Source organism: Bos javanicus, chromosome 26 (genome assembly GCF_032452875.1).
Source record: "Bos javanicus breed banteng chromosome 26, ARS-OSU_banteng_1.0, whole genome shotgun sequence".
In the NCBI taxonomy this organism is placed as follows: Eukaryota; Metazoa; Chordata; class Mammalia; order Artiodactyla; family Bovidae; genus Bos; species Bos javanicus.
The window spans coordinates 44,049,776-44,061,852 of record NC_083893.1 but is presented as its reverse complement, the minus strand read 5'-3'; the positions used below and the strand labels follow the sequence as shown (position 1 = coordinate 44,061,852).

At 50.6% G+C, this 12,077-nt stretch overlaps 1 protein-coding gene across 5 annotated transcripts in view; it reads left to right on the top strand.

Moving 5' to 3' along the window:
- CTBP2 (C-terminal binding protein 2) overlaps positions 1 to 12,077 on the top strand; it is a 168,284-nt gene that overhangs the window by 9,719 nt on the left and 146,488 nt on the right. The gene's annotated exons all lie outside the window — the stretch shown is intronic.

Sequence of the window (12,077 nt, the reverse complement as noted above, 5' to 3'; positions counted from 1 at the left end):
AACAGCATGGCTGCTGAGCAGAAGCCTGAGGCTCAGTAGATGGGCCCTGTTGGGTGCAGGGGTGGGGGGAGAGTTCTCCCTCTGGACCACAGACTCACTGTCCAGGCAAAGACCAGACACCAGAAGGACCCTGAGGGCTGGGCACAGGGCCTTGGTCCAGCCTCTCCCAGGCAGAAGTAATGGTCACTGTTTCACCAATCAAGAAGCAGAGTGGGGGGCGGGAGGTTAAGCCACTTAGAGGGCCAGAAGCCAGCTCCACCTGGCTCTGGTTTTTCTGTGATTGTTTGAGGCTTCTTCTGGCTTTTGATTTGGGACTTGGGTGCCTTTGGGGGTGGCTTTGCTGTGCTCCCCACGTCCGACCCCTTCTGTCCTCCTGATCCGCTTTTCCCTTGTCTCTATCTGGGGGATGTCGCTGAAGGGCAGCCCTCCCCCAAACACACATGTGTGTACATGAGCACGCACACACGCTGGCCCTGGGATTATGTGGATAGCTTTCAGTGTTTGGGGTTTTTTGGTGGTAAAATTGGATTTAGTGGCCAGGTGCCTTTTCTACCAGTAGGTAAGGCTCGGATTTACAAGTCTGTGGTCCGGGTGAGTGATCTCAGTCTCCTTCCCGGCAGGTTCCCCTTGCTTGGGGGAAGGGCTGGAGGTGGTTGGGGCGCTCCCCTCCCTCCCTCTGGCTGTTCCCTCTTTCCTGCTGGATTCATTATGCACGTCTTCCAGTGGGAGTGAACCCCTGTGTTCATCGTGGGGAATCTGGGAGAAGAGACCAGGGAGATGGTGAGGATTTCACCTAATCGGAATAGTCTTGTTTGCACCACTCCTATAAAAACTGCCCAGAAACTTGATTCTGCTGGGTAAACCTCCTTTGGGTTGCTGCCCTGCATTTGTGTTGGCCTTGGAAAGGAATTTGAATGAATACTCCCGAACAAAAGGAGCAGCTTTCTTTTCACAGAGGCTATCAGAGAATTGAAAGGGAATGGCACAAAGTTGGGTGTGTCCTGAAATCTGGAGACTGGCCCTGCCTTGAGTGATTAACTCACCTGAAAGGCACCCGGAGCAGGTGATGTGGGAGCGCTCTGACTGACCTTGGCTTCCTTTAGGGTAAGGTCCCCACGAGATGGAGATTTTCCTGAAAAACAGGCTTTTCTTTAATTATGAGATTATCTTCCTGCCCTGCAACACCTCTCTTCCTTTAGTTGAACACGTGTGTGCTTGCAGACACGTGTGTGCTTGGGAAATAGATCCCTGAATTCTTTGCTGATGCCCCAGGGCTCCAGTAGGGTGGGCGGGGGATGGTGGTAAGGGATGCTAAAGACTGCCTGTTTCCAACTTTGGGTTCTGCCTATTCCCAGAGAGTTGAGGGCAGCTCGGGGTGGGTTCTTTTTACCACTTCATCTGGTTAGCCCCAGTGTGGTGGCTCAGCGCCAGCTTGGGTCAGGATTATGCCCCGTGATTCTGTCTAAGCCCCCCCACCCCCCCTGCAGTTTTTGAACAGGTTCTCCGTTCTGCTTTCCCCATGGGAAAGCGGGGGTGTGTGGCGGGCTGCAGCCCTGCTGGGATCAGCCTTGGGTCAACTCACCACCTCTTAGGCCTCCGCAGTGCTCAGTGGAGAAGCTGCTTCCTTGGGATCGTTCAGCCTGGAGGGTGGATGTGGCTGGATCTTAGGGCAACTAAACAACACAGGAATGTTCTGCTGCTGCTGCTAAGTCGCTTCAGTCGTGTCCGACTCTGTGCGACCTCATAGACGGCAGCCCACCAGGCCCTTCTGTCCCTGGGATTCTCCAGGCAAGAAGACTGGAGTGGGTTGCCATTTCCTTCTCCAATGCAGGACAGTGAGAAGCGAAAGGGAAGTCGCTCAGTCTTGTCCAACTCCTCACGACCCCACGGACTGCAGCCCACCAGGCTCCTCCGTCCATGGGATTTTCCAGGCAAGAGTACTGGAGTGGGGTGCCATCGCCTTCTCCCCAGGAATGTTCTGGTGGCTCTCATAGTTTTGTCAGCCGGGGCCAGTCGAGAGCTAGATTTGCAGATGGCCCCAGAACATCTTTTGGGTCTTCAGATGTATATCGTTGTCCGGCCCCGGGTTTAGGGACCCCTGGCTCAGCAGAAAGGCCCCTGGGCTCGGCCCTCCAGCACAGCACAAGGGAAATGGGATCAGTTTCCACACGCCTGTGTTGGTGAGTACACCAGGTTTCCCAAGACCCAGTTTTTCTCCACCTTGTGCAGAGTTCTGTTTAATCTCCCCCTTCCTCCAAGATGTTTGCTGCTTTTTGCTCAGGGCTGAGTTTTTGGGTTTTTTTTTTCTCCACACTCAAACATCCTTTCTTCTCATTTCTCGACTAAGCCTGGGATTTAGAATGTGGCTTCATCTGACAAAAGCCAGGAGATTTCAGAATTAATGTTGGAATTCTATCTGCAATGAAGTCTTCCTGGATATTTAAGGAGGGCTTTGAACAGCGGGTGACTTTTTGTTTCCCTTCCCTAAAACTGGCCAGACGTACTCCCCCAAGTAGTGGGCAGAGGAAGCGGCTCAAAGTGGTTTGAGTTTTCTTTGCGATAATTGTGAGCTTGCCTTACTTGAGTCTCCCCGTGTCCCAGGGGCAGGAAGGGAGAGGGCTTGTGACTAACGGTTGTCTGGGTTGCGCTCTTGATGTACGTGCGTCTCAGATGGCCCGAGAGCATAGACGCCACTCACAGCTCAGCAGAACCACTTGAAATGTACGTTGCAAGTATAACTCTGGTTCTTGGAAAGGTTTCTCTGCAGGGGAGATTAAAGGATTTTTTCCTAATTTATTTCATCCTCTTGAGCAGCAGTGGGTGGGCTGAGGTCTTGGAGGGGGAGTGACTGACTGATGGGAGTCGGGTCTGGGTGCCCTTGGTAGTGGAGAACAGGGCAGGGTCAGGGCAGGGACCACTTTTTGACCATGCTTGTAGCTGGGAGTTTTGCAACCTGGTGATTACTTGGCACATCCGGCTCCAGGCTTGGATCCAAAAGCTTTTCTCTGGGCCACCCCGGAAGCCAACTTTGGAGCACTGGGTGGATCTCAGTGTTACCTGGACACTTTTTCTCTGATGGTGTGGGAGAGGTCCCAGCAAAAGGCCTCCTTTCCCAGGACTGGGGCTGGGCTGAGGGAGGAAGGGCACTGCTTCAACGTTAACACCCATCACCACCAGCAGGGGAGCAGGCGTCAGATGTGACAGACTGTTCTAGAAAGTGTGGGAAAAAAAGGAAGGATGATGTGAGACCTGTGAGTGCATTTGTAATTTCCTGAGCCCTTGCAAAGGGCTGTGTTGCTGAATCTGAAGCAAGAGTAAGAATAGGGTGGGCTGCGAGGGTCTGATGAGGTCATATTTATAAAGCGTTTCAGTTCAGTTCAGTTGCTTAGTTGTGTCTGACTCTTTGTGACCCCAGGGACTGCAGCACGCCAGGCTTCCCTGTCCATCACCAACTCCCAGAGCTTACCCAAACTCATGTCCATGGAGTCGGTGATGCCATCCAACCATCTCATCCTCTGTCGTCCCCTTCTCCTCCTGCCTTCAATCTTGTCCAGCATCAGGATCTTTCCCAGGGAGTCAGTTCTTCGCATCAGGTGGCCAAAGTATTGCAGTTTCAGCTTCAGTATCAGTCCTTCCAATGAATATTCAAGACTGATTTCCTTTAGGATGGACTGGATGGATCTCCTTGCAGTCCAAGGGACTCTCAAGAGTCTTCTCCAACACCACAGTTCAAAAGCATCAATTCTTCGGTGCTCAGCTTTCTTTATAGTCCAACTCTCACATCCCTACGTGACTACTGGAAAAACCCTAGCTTTGACTAGAAGGATTTTTGTTAGCAAAGTAATGTCTCTGCTTTTTATTATGCTGTCTAGGTTGGTCATAACTTTTCTAACAAGGAACAAGCGTCTTTTAATTTCTTGGCTGCAGTTAGCATCTGCAGTGATTTTGGAGCCTCAAAAAATAGTCTGTCACTGTTTCCATTGTTTCCCCATCTATTTGCCATGAAGTGATGGGACTGGATGCCATGATCTTAGTTTTCTGAATGTTGAGTTTTAAGCCAACTTTTTCACTCTTCTCTTTCACTTTCATCAAAAGGCTCTTTAGTTCTTCTTCACTTTCTGCCATAAGGGTGGTGTCACCTGCATATCTGAGGTTATTGATATTTCTCCCAGCAATCTTGATTCCAGATTGTGCTTCATCCAGCCCAGTGTTTCTCATGATGTACTCCACATATAAGTTAAAAAAGCAGGATGACAGTTAACAGCTTTGATGTACTCCTTTCCTGATTTGGAACCAGTCTTTTGTTCCATGTCCAGTTCTAACTGTAGCTTCTTGACCTGCATACATACAGATTTCTTAGGAGGCAGGTTAGATGGTCTGGTATTCCCATCTCTTGAAGAGTTTTCCACGGTTTGTTGTGATCCACACAGACAAAGGCTTTGGCATAGTCAATAAAGAAGAAGTTTTTCTGGAACTCTTTAGCTTTTTCAATGATCAAACAGATGTTGGCAATTTGATCTCTGGTTCCTCTCCTTTTTCTAAATCCAGCTTGAACATCTGGAAGTTCATGGTTCACGTACTATTGAAGCCTGGCTTGGAAAATTTTGAACATTACTTTGCTAGCATGTGAGATGAGTGCAGTTGTGCGGTAGTTTGAACATTCTTTGGCATTGCCTTTCTTTGGGATTGAATTGAAAACTGACCTTTCCAGTCCTGTGGCCATTGCTGCGTTTTCCAAATTTGCTGGCATATTGAGTGCAGCACTTTCGCAGCAGCATCTTTTAGGATTTGAAATACCTCAACTGGAATAAAGCGCTTAAATCAGGCCTGATGTTGTTGTTGAGTTGCTAAGTCGAGTCTGATTCTTTTGTGATCCCATGGACTATAGCCCGCCAAGCTCCTCTGTCCATGGGATTCTCCTGGCAAGAATATTGGAGTGTGTTGCCATTTCCTTCTCCCAGCTACAGGCATGGTCAAAAAGTGGTCCCTGCACTGACCCCACCCTTCTCTCCACTAACAACAAGGCACTGGGGATCTTCTAGACCAAAGGATCAAACCCGAGTCTCTTGCACTGGCAGGCAGATTCTTTACCACTGAGCCACCAGTGAAATCCAATTTGAATTTTTCAAGAATCACCATCTACTTTACTTCCATACAGATTTTGCCCTAATGAGCCCTGTGTGTGTGCTCAATCAATCAGTTAACTCTTTTGCGACCCCATGGACTGTAGCCAGTCAGGCTCCTCTGTCCTTGGAATTTTCCAGGCAAGGATACTGGAGTGGGTAGCCATTTCCTCTTCCAGGGGGATCTTCCCTACCCAGGGATGGAACCTGAATCTCTTGCATCTCCTGCATTGCAGGCAGATTCTTTACCACTGTGCCAGTGTGTTAAATTTATAAATACAAAATAAACAGAGAAGTAAATTAGTTGCTCTTGCACTGAGCAATTGATGCTTTTGAAGTGTGGTGTTGGAGAAGACTCTCGAAAGTCCCTTGGACTGCAAAGAGATCCAACCAGTCCTTCCTAAAGGAAATCAGTCCTGAATATTCATTGGAAGGACTGATGCTGAAGCTGAAACTCCAATACTTTGGCCACCTGATGTGAAGAACTGACTCATTGGAAAAGACCCTGATGCTGGGAAAGATTGAAGGCAGGAGAAGGGGATGACAGAGGATAAGACGGTTGGATAGCATCACCGACTCAATGGACAGGAGTTTGAGTAAACTCCGGGAGTGGGTGATGGACAGGGAAGCCTGGCTGTGCTGCAGTCCTTGGGATCACAAAAGTCACTGACTTTTTGAGTGAGTGACTGAACTGAACTGAACTGAGGTTCTGTGTGCCCTGAGGAGCAGATTTTCTTTTGCATTCCTGGAAAGAGCTCAGGAAATCTTGATGGAGGCACTGGAAGGGGAGGGGTTGCCTTCAGGGGACATCTGAGAAGGTTCCCTGGGGCTTGATTGCTTTGGTTGTGCAGGGTAGGAGACAGGCAAGATCTTGCTAGGCAAGATGGTGGGTGGGTCCTGTCCTAGGGGAATGGGTCCTCTGGGGGATGGAGACTTGATCCTTTGCACCAAAGCGGTGAATGAGTCTCCCAGAGTCAGGGGAAGCCCCAGGTGAAGGGGGTGGGGCCCAGGAAGAAGTGTTTGGGGTGAGAGTTTCAGGCCCCGGTCCTCTTAAAGAAATACTGCTATACAATGGGAATTTGCTCTAGGGCTCAGGAAACTCAAATAGGGGCTCTGTATCAACCTAGAGGGGTGGGGTGGGGTGGGGAGGGAGATGGGAGGGAGCTTCAAAAAGGAGGGGATGTATGTATACCTATGGCTGATTCATGTTGAGGTTTGACAGAAAACAGCAAAATTCTGTAAAGCAATTATCCTTCAGTAAAAAATAAATTAATAAAAAAATTAGTAAAATGAAACTATATACCAAAAAAAATAGCAACCTAAACAGGGCTGGGAGGGTGGAGGGGAGGCTGGCTTGGGTAGGGAGTGATTCCTGGGGCCTAAGTGATGAACCGAAAACTGTTCGGGAAGGTTGTTTTTAGATGGTGGGGTGTGACTTGGTGTTAGGTCCCTCTGAGGGATGCCCAGTAAAATATTTGCTTTCTATTTAAGACCTACTTTCCCTTCCCAGAGAAGGAAGAACGAGTGAGGGGTTGGGTGCTGCGCCTCCTCTGCCCGATTACAGGCGGCGCCCTGGGCCGCAGGGGTCTGCTGGTGATGCCGCTCGGCTCCTCTTCCCAGAGGAGGTAAAAGCATGGCGGAGGAGCGCCCTGGGTGTCTGTCTGGGACAAGGCCCTCTCCCTGTCCCCTTCTCCGCACACATCTGCCTTCATGTGTCCCCTTCGTCCTACTGGAGTAGGAGCGTCCGAGCATCTGGAGCACAGCAGCAGTGAACTTGCTTCCCAGAGAACCACGTGTTGGGTTTGTCTTCCTGGCACGTGGTGGGCACTCGGTCAGCAGCAGTGTTGGTGGCCCGCCTGGGTCCAGCTGGGTGTCCGATGTGCCGTGGGTGTTTGTGTGTCCCCATCTGGGCCAGGAAATCATCTCCTCACGGGGCAGTCGCTCACTCTTAGAAATGGGCTGGCTGCCCCCCAGGGCCAGACGCACATTGGGTGTGGACCGGTTACCCCCACCCCCCGCTGTGCCGCTGCTCCCAGCTGCCCCATTGGGTCAGGTGAGCGAGAAACGGTTGAGGGCGGGGGACTGGGGTTAGGGAACATGTCCTTCTGGAGCCTGTGGAAGAGACCGATCGTCACCTTCAGGGTGGCTGGTCATTTCATGGAGCAGCAGCTTCCTCTGGCTTAATTCATACTGTTAAAAGAAACGTCACTTGTGAAGCGAGATGATCCTTGCAAATGCCTTTGGGAGGCAGCCAGTGGTGGGACGCAAGGGCATTTCGGGGGTCAGGGGCCAGAATGCCCTATTGCCACATTTGTACATGTGCACAGAAAGGAAGGCTGATGCAGGTGGGAAGGGTTCGAACGTGAGCTGTTTGATACTCTTGGCGTTGGTGATGGAGGAAAAGAGTGGCAATATCTGCAGATTTGGTGGTTCTTAGGTAACTGAGTAAGTGTCCTGCCCCTGCCCCGCCCCTCCTGTGCACGCTGTGTCTCGTTTCATCTAGAACAGAGAGTTGGGATTGGGGTCTTCCCCTGGTGGCTCAGACCGAAAAGAATTCGCCTGCAATGCAGGAAACCCGGGTTCGATCCCTGAGTCCAGAAGATCCCCTGGAGAAAGGAATGGCTTCCCACTCCAGTATTCTTGCCTGAAAAAGTCCATGGACAGAGGAGCCTGACAGGCTACAGACCATGGGGTCGCAGAGAGTCAGACACGACTGAGCGACTAAGCACACAAGCACGTGCGTGCACGCTCGTGCGCGCACACACACACACACACACGAATAGGGAGGGGTCCTCTGTGCGCTGTTTATCAGAAGGGAGCAGGTGAGTTGGGCACACAGTCAGTGGCAAGAAGCTGGCTGTGGGCTTGGTGGTTTTCACTTGAGTGACTCACGGTCCCCGGGGAGGGACCCTAAGAGGGTGGCCTCTGGAGCAGGTGGAGCCCCAGGGCACCCTTGGCTGGGAGTCAGTCTCCTGGGGCTCCACCTAAGGGACATCTGGACTGAGAACCGCCAGGAGGGGGTTCTCAACGCAGCCAGTCTGGAGCCTGCCAACTGCGTGCACACCATCTTTCTTTAAAAACAAACCACACCCCCAACACATACCCACACAACTTGAGTCTAGTTTTTGAACATTTGGCATGACCAATGATAGAAGGATTTTATATTTGAATACTCTTCCCCCATCTGAATGAATAGACCTCAAAGTGGAAATCTGGATTTCTGCCTGACCCAGTCTCTTTTTTTTTTTTTTTTGGCTTAAGCGGGGGTTCTACCCCCTCAACCAGCACTCAATATTCTGAGGGACTTGAGGGAAATTTTGTGTGTGTGTGTATGTGTGCGCGCGCGCGCCTGTTAAAAGTTGGAGCTGGGTCTTTGTTCCGATGCACTTGACATTTAATTGTCTCTTCTGACCAGTCAGCAGTGCTCACGGGGAGGAGGCTGGTCTGAGCGTCATAGCCTAGTGGTAAGACAAATTGTTTTTACAGATTACCTTTTAGTAAGGTATGAGCCGCGCTGGCAGTGGAGTGCACTTTGAAAGTCTGTATACGCAGGCCGAGGACGGGTGCAGCGGAGTTGGTGACTGTCTTTGAAGGCAGAGGTCAGCAGGAGGCACTCCCACCTCACCACATGGGCAAGTAAAGTCTGCATCGACTTTTTAATCTTGCTTCTGCGTTATTTCATCCATGTTGCCAAGCAGATTTGGGGATGACACTTTTCTGTTTCAGAAATGCAGATAAACACGTTTTGTGGCAAATCCTTTTTTACCTTGGCGAATTTATTGATTAGTGTATTGATTAGTATTGAATCAATATAGAATTTATTGATTAGCTTCAGTGAGGCTGATCGCTTATGTTGCTGTATCGAGGACACCTTTGTAGAAACACCTTATCATACAGTTCGTAGGTCCCTTTTTAGGAACACCTTATCATACACTTGCTTGTTTTGTTTTGGTGATGACCTCAGTAGGAGGTGGTAAGGCTTTCCCAATACAGGGATGGGCTTACAGTTAATAAACGATGGTGCAGAATCTGAAGTGGTTCTTTTTTCCAACACCAGGCTGCTTAGAGAATGGCTGTGTATTCAGATAGTTCTAGGGATGGGGTGCGTGTGTGTGTACACATTCCAAGGCAGAGAGACGTGCAGGGTGGTACCCCTGTGTTGAGGTCTGGAGGAGCCTGTGGCACATGCCCTGTGCCAGCTGAAGAGTGCACTTGAAAGGCCGTGTACAGTGTCCACCGAGGATTTAAGGGATCTCCACCTGCCTCTTGCTATGAGGTTGGCAACTGTGGTCTTGGGAACAGGAAAGAATTTGCCTTTTCTGGTTTGAGTAACTGCTTTCTGGGGGGCAGTTTGGGGTATTTTTTGAGTGTCAGGCCAAGCCACTTTCTGTGAGAGAAATGCTAGCCATTGCCGTCACCCTTACCTGGCAGAGTGGCACAGAACTAAGTGGGCCACACGTTGAAAGCTTACCAACTGTGCTTAAATATGAGAAGTGGGAGCCTTTGGGGCCCCAGTAGTCTCTTTGGGGGCTGCTTTTGGACTTGGGTTAGCAAGGAAATGACTTGATGATTTATGGTGTCTATGAAGACTAGCATACCTATCTATTTTCATATAGACATCTTAATAGAGATTAAATACAAAATAAAGCAGAATACATGAACAGAGATATTCCCATAAGCAATGTTGTCGTGTTAGGCAGTGTAATTATGGTTTGTACACTTCCCAATTAAGCAGTTATGCATTACTGGGAAAACCACCTTTAAGAGATTGAGGAAAGCTTTATAACTTAGTAGATCAAATAAAAATGGATGTATAATATTTTATGCATAGGGTTTAAAATTTTTACAGCATATGCTAAGGTAGCTCAATTGGGATTGATTTGTGGAAATTGATGCTGTGACACTGAGATGCATTTGCTGCTTCTGAAAATTGCCTGTTGAACAAAGATCTGCTTCTTCAGCAAATAGAGCTCCTACTGTGTGACCGATGCCAAGGCTGCAGGCAAGAGCAAGGAGGATTTACTCTGAAGTTCGGAGAGCTGGGATGGGGGCAGGGTGCATCCCAAGTGCAGGGGTGGAGGGTGAGTCCTCTCCAGACCAGGGGGCTGTTCTTCTGGCCCAAGGAAGTGCTGTGTTGGGTGGCTCTGGTAACTCAGATGGTAAAGAGTCTGCCTGCAGTGTGGGAGACCCAGGTTTGATCCCTGGGTTGGGAAGATCCCCTAGAGAAGGAAATGGCAACCCACTCCAGTATTCTTCTCTGGAAAAATCCCATGGACAGAGGAGCCTGGTGGGCTACAGTCCATGGGGTTGCAAAGAGTCATAGGGGCATGACTGAGTGACTAACACTTTGAGTATGGAACCTACAGACATCACCTCCCATCCTGGCGACCCTGGGGCTCAGCTGCAGGCCTGGGGAAGGTCCCTGCCTCCTTGTGCCCTCGAGGTGGGTGGGCGTTCTTCGTATCCATCTCTGATTTGTGTGAGGACTCAATGAGTTAATGCATGACAAACCCTCAACATTGCACCCCGAGTTCTCTCCAGTGTGGGCTTTATTGTTTTTATCATTATTCTTATTCTCTCTTTGTTGGAGTAAAGAGTATAAGGTGTGGGGCAGTCGGTGGGGCTGGGGAGGCCAAGAGAGAGGGCCAGATTTACCACCACCAGACACAGCATTTTATCTTTTTATTTGTTGCTGGGCCGTACTCAGTCGTATCTGGCTCTTTGTGACCCCATCCAGGCTCCTCTGTCCATGGTATTCTCCAGGCAAGAACACTGGAGTGGGTTGACATTTCTTTCTCCAGGGGATCGAACCCAAGTCTCTCGCATCTCCTGCATTGACAGGCGGATTCTTTACCACTGCGTCACCTGAAAAGCCCCTTTATTTTATTTACTTATTTTTATTTTGGCTGCACAGCATGGCTTGTGGGATCTTAGTTCCCCCACCAGGGATTGAATCCATGTCCCGGGAGTTGAGAGTCTTAACCACTTAACCACCAGGAAGTCCTGGGATCAACTTTTTAAGAATGCTATATAGATATACTTTCTGTACAGTAAAATTCACCCTTTTAGCGTGCAATTCTGCGTGTTTTGTCCAACGCTGTGCAAAAGCCGTGTGGTGTGGTTGCAGACCAGTTTGGCCACCAAGGGAGGTCCCAGGAGCTCCTTGTGGTGGGTCCGCCCTCCCTCATCCTGCCCACCACCGCTGCAGTTTTCCCGCTTTGACAGTAGCGAGGCCAGCCTGGGAAGCGTGGGGAAGTACCTGGGTGTTCGTGTGAGGTGCCAGGGTTTTCTCGGATGTCTGTCGTGTCCGAGGGTTCCGCCGGCTCAGGGGGACCCTCCAGGCTCAGCAGACAGACTTGCCTGAGTGGGTCCCACCGTGTCACCGCAGGGAGGAATACTCAGGAAGTTAAGGACACTTAAGGAAGTTGGCCCAGGCTGGGTAGACTCTGTGGTTGGAATCTTTATCTGCTCCATTAATTCCCCCAGCCCCCCAAGGGGCCCCCTCCTCCTCCAAGCGGGCAATTCCACACCCACACCTCGTGCCTCTGTACACCTCCGGTCATTGTCCCTGGACTCTCCAGGGACGCACACACACAACAGCTGCTCACCTTCCTCCCCGGGTTCCGCCAGCCCCTCTTGGAAGGTGCCTGGGGACAGGTGCCTCCTCTGCCCACAACGGCTGCCGGCTCCATGTCCAGAGGGCCTGGGAGTGACCGCGGGTCACTGGCTCCTTCCTCTTCTCTCAATGGGGAAGTGGCTGAGCAGAGAGCCAGGCAGTGTTTGCTCTCGGGTTCCTGCATGCCCAGGCTGGTCCCTGTGTCTCTAGGGGTGCAGGGCATCCCTCACGGCCTAGCCTGGCTTCCCACAGGTAGAGACCAGCCCCCCAGTCTGTGGTCGAGGAGGCTGGTTGGCGGGCAGCCTGCAGGGACCAGCGCCCTTTCCTGTGGGAGGATC